General features: G+C 36.0%; 1 non-coding gene across 1 annotated transcript; it reads left to right on the forward strand.

Moving 5' to 3' along the window:
- The first annotated feature begins 3920 nt into the window (after positions 1 to 3920).
- LOC128292161 (small nucleolar RNA R71) lies at positions 3921 to 4027 on the forward strand. Its single transcript, XR_008282146.1, has one exon. It is a non-coding gene; the product is annotated as a small nucleolar RNA R71 (small nucleolar RNA).
- The last annotated feature ends 1017 nt before the right edge of the window (positions 4028 to 5044 follow it).

Genomic DNA, 5044 nt, shown 5'->3' on the forward strand with positions numbered 1-5044 from the left:
CACTCAATGTGTTTAGGGTTCAAATTAAGCACTCACTAGTCAAACATGAAAAGTTATTACCATAGGCTTGCATGAAAATCAAGTCTCCACCACTATAAATGAGATGATACACAAATCAAAAGGTCTTTGAAGGGTTGTGATGGGGCCTTGGGTTAAAGGTGTGAATTAAGCTGAAAAAGAAAGGGTCAAAATTGATATTAACTTGATAAATTACCTAAGTAGAAAAATAACTAATCATCAATTGAACACATGTGAGCTTTTTCTCAGAATACAGAATTAACAACTTAATCTCAAAAACAAAGAATTACTACTAGTATGTATTTTTTTTTAAGAACAAATCAATTAAGAGAGAATTATGTGTTTCGAATAAAAGAACATAGTTAGGCAATTAACCAAATTAAATATCGTCAAAAAGGGAATCAATAAAATAAGAAAAATTCTCAATGAATCAAAAAGGGTTAAGATATGGGTTATTATTAAGGGGAAAATTATCAAAAAAAATAGTTAAGGGCCCAAAAGGGTTCACTAGGGGTCAATTACGTGGGTAGGTTTTTTTATGGGGTAAATGGGTTAAACCTAAGTGCCTTTATCATTTTAGTATATCGAATCAAAGGTGTGGTCTTGACATGTATAATTTATGCAAGTTCTAGAATAACCAATCAATGTTGACACACTCATAACACAAAAACATTAGTGAGCAAGAAAGATATATGCTCTGTAAGGCTCAAAATATCACGAAAATTATGGGTATTTGATGTCAAACATGTAAATTCAAAACTTCAAGATAATATCTCAATTCAGGGAAACAACCTAGCAATTTTAATTTTTCAAAAATTTCAACTTATCATATTTGATTCCCTAATGTCTTAAAGTTTAAACAATCAATGCACATTTACTTATGATTTAATTCAAAACATATCGATAAAAATCATGGGTCAATCAAAATTTATTCTAATAATGATATGAGAAAATTATTTCAGACAAAATAAAAATTCAGGGGTTTTTTGGTAATGGTATAAATAATCCCCCACACTTAAGATGTACATTGTCCTCAATGTACAAAGATATATAATTGTGATATAAAGATAATATCAAAAGAGAGGGAGAGAAGTGAAACTGCCCTGAAATTGTGGATAAAATCCATGGATTAGTTAGAGCGAGAATTGAAGATAAAGCTGAAGGAAAGGCATGATTCTGAGGGATAAATGAGAAGACACCTTTGTGAAAGAGAATTTAGGGAATAATTCGATAATAATCATAAAGATAAGTAGAGTTTAAAAATATAAACATGAGTCTTCAAAAAAAATAGAAATAAAAGTAAAAATAAAAAATAAAAATAATATGAGTTTAAAAAGAGGCACGGCTGTGTAGCCCAACATGGGTCTCACACAACCGTGTCACATGCCCGTGTAGCTTGTGTCCAGCCCATGTTTATGGCGAAACAAGAAATCATCACATGGCCTGAGGACACGCTCGTGTGTCTAAGCCATGTGGTCACATGGTCGTATTGCACGACCGTGCGCGATGTGGTTCGCTTCTCCAACGCCCGTGTAAATATGCGCACGCCCGTGTTCTTTTGACAGTCTCGACCACGGGTGGTGGGAACAAGCGTGTTGCAGTCCCCTGTTCATTTGGCCAGATTGCCCATGGCCCTATCGCACGGCCGTGGTAATGTGTCGAATCTTGTGTTAGAGAAAAATTTTACTCTATTTTCACACGGTCGTATCGCACGGCCGTGTCCTCTCTCGTGGTATGAACATAGCCTAAGGCACGCCCATGTGCCTGGCCGTGTGGATTTGGTAAAACCTTTGTTCAAGGACTCAGTTAATGATTTAGATGTTAAAAACAAAAGTTTAAAGAAATCAACACTGTTAGTTCTCTGGTTGCCTCCCGAGAAGTGCTTATTTATAGTCTAAGCTAGACTTACCTCTTTGGTGCGTGGTCATGGTGGTGCGAGGAGTGTACACTCCTCATTCCTGCTATCAATTTTATCAAAATGAGGTTTTAGATGAGTACTTTTTACCTTGAAATTTCTGAATTTGGAATGAGTTACCTCAACTGTACCGTATGGGAAAATGTTAAGTACCGTAAAAGGGATTGCTCCATTAGGTTCATAAATGGTAATACGAGGGTCTGCTATTTCTAATAATACTTTGTCTCCTACCTTAAGTTAATTTGGTGAAACATTGAGTTCGTCAAGGCATGGTTTTGGTTTATTGTGTGTTCTCGATTTCTGTGTCTACCATTCATCTAGTTCCTCGATCTGTAGCCTTCGCTCTTCATAGATAGGTCCTTTGTCGTTACTTGAACATGGCTCATGTATGCTCTTCAAACGTGTTTCCTGCAAAGAAGGTTGCACCATATGATCAGTATTAGTAACATGATTTATACAATCACCCTCAATATTCGATGTGTTACTCGAATTACGAACTTGAAGGGTGATTGTTTCATCACCCACACGAAGTGTGATTTCACCTGTACCAACATCAATAATAGTTCAAGCAGTTTCTAAAAAGGGCCTTCCTAAAATTAAAGGCACGTAACTATCCTCTTCTATGTCTAGAACAACAAAATCCATTAGGAATATAAACTTGTCAATTTTAATAAGTACATCTTCAGTAATACCCCTAAGAAATCTGATTGTTTTATCTGCCAATTGAATGCTCATCCTAGTTTGTTTGGGTTTCCCAAGACCTAGTTGTTTAAACATTTTATAAGGCATAACATTAATACTAGCCCCTAAATTAGCCAAAGAATTCTTAACGTTTAAACTACCAATTAAACAAGGAATTGTAAAACTCCCTGGATCTTTCAACTTATTAGGTAGCTTATTTTGTAGAACGGCTGAGCAAACTGTGTTCAACTCCACATGCGATGCCTCATTCAACTTTCACTTATTTGTTAGAAGCTCCTTTAAAAATTTAACTGCATTTGGCATCTGCGAAAGAGCTTCAATAAACAGTAAGTTAATATGTAATTTCTTTAATAATTTAAGGAATTTACCAAATTGTTTGTCCGTCTGGTCTTTCCTTGCTGCACTGGGGTATGGCTCACGAGGTTTGTACTCTCTACTTACCGGTTTTTGCTCATTGTGCTCCACCTCACCTTTACCTTTACTTGCCATAATTCCTTGCCTTTGTTCTGGTTCTAGTTTAACTAACCCTTCCTTATCTCGAACGGTAATCGCATTGAGCTGTTCCCTTGGGTTAGATTCAATATTACTCGGCAAGCTACCTTGTGGTCGTTTAGAAATTAGTTTGGCAAGTTGGCCTATCTGAGTTTCGAGCCCTTGGATTGACGCTTGTTAATTCTTAATTGCTGTTTCGATATTCTAAAAATGAGTTTCTGACACCAAGATAAACCTTGTGAGCATCTTCTCAAGGTACGGCTTCTTTTCCTGCTGGTAAGGTGGTTGTTGGAATCCTGGGGGATGTTGTAGCCTTTGATTTCCTTGGGCAACCTATGAGAAGTAGGGATGGTTCCTCCAACCTACATTATAAGTATCATTTTCTGGGTTATTTTGAGGTCTATAATTATTATTACCCATATATTGAACTTGTTCCTCCTCAGTGCTAGGGTTGAAGGATTGATATTCTGTGTGCACTCCTCCTAAAGTTGAATTGCACCTCATCACTGGATGTACCTGAGTAGAACCATATAAATCGTCAATCATTTTATTTAAAAGTTTTACCTGGTTAGATAGCATAGTGACCACATCAAGGTTGAAAACACCGACTGCTTTTGTCGGCTTCGTTCTCATAACTTGCGACTGATAGTTATTAAGTGACATCTCTTCAATAAATTCATAAGCCTCTTCAGGTGTTTCATTATTCAAAGTTCCACCGGTAGCTACGTCAATCAGTTGCCTTGTTGAGGGGTTCACACCATTGTAAAACGTTTGAACTTGCAACCATAAGGGTAGCCCATGGTGAGGGCACCTTCTCAATAGGTCCTTATATCTCTCCCATGCATCATAAAGTGTTTCTAGACCCATCTGCATAAAAGAAGAGATATCATTCCTCAACTTAGTTGTTTTAGCTGGCGGAAAATATTTAAGTAAAAATTTTTCGGTCATTTGTTCCCAAGTAGTGATTGACCCTCATGGTAACGAGTTCAACCACTATTTAGCTTTGTTCCTTAATGAAAAGGGAAACAACTGAAGGCGAATGGCATCATAAAAAATGCCATTGATCTTAAAAGTGTAGCAAAACTCCAGAAAATTCACCAAATGAGCGTTTGGATCCTCATCCTGCAAGTCATCAAATTGAACAAACTGTTGTATCATTTGAATCATGTTAAGTTTCAGTTCAAAATTATTTGCAGCAATAGCAGGTCCAACTATACTCGATTCGGCTCCTATTAAATTAGGTTTAGCATAATCATACATAGTACGAGAAGAAGAATTCTGATTTATTGGATCTGCAGCAACCACAGGAGGAAGCTGATTATTCTGATTTTTAGCCATCTCCTCAGTTGTATTATGGATATCTTTCTCTTGTCCTTCCTCTATGTTTCTTAGGTTTCGCCTTATTTCTCTCTAGTTTTTGCGAGCTGTGCTTTCAATCTCACTGTCAAAGAGTAATAGTCCTGACGAGTTTCTTCTAGTCATAAACTATAAAAATTTGTCAAAAGAAGACAAAAGAAAATTTAGTAAAATTAACAAAACTAAGATAAAATTTAAATTGCAATAAAATAAATGGCTAAAGTAAGAAAAATTAAGTGTTCCTAATATTTTAGTTCCCCGGCAATGGCGCCAAAAAGTTGATGTGATATGTCGTGATAAGTTTTATATTTATGATTGATCACACTCGAAAACTAACTATTATCAGATAAAGGCAAGCGCACCTATCGAACAGTAGTATAGTTTATAGCAAGACCAGAATGTCAAACCTAGAGGAACTAAAAGTACTACCATTAACCTTGTTTTTATTATCTAGCCTAAAACTAAGAGGATTTGTTTAATTTAAACTAATTAACTAAACTAAGAATGCACAAGACGTAAAGTGGGGCATATACTTTTAGGAAAACTGATTGATTTAGACAA

Source organism: Gossypium arboreum, chromosome 4 (assembly GCF_025698485.1).
Source record: "Gossypium arboreum isolate Shixiya-1 chromosome 4, ASM2569848v2, whole genome shotgun sequence".
Taxonomy (NCBI): Eukaryota; Viridiplantae; Streptophyta; class Magnoliopsida; order Malvales; family Malvaceae; genus Gossypium; species Gossypium arboreum.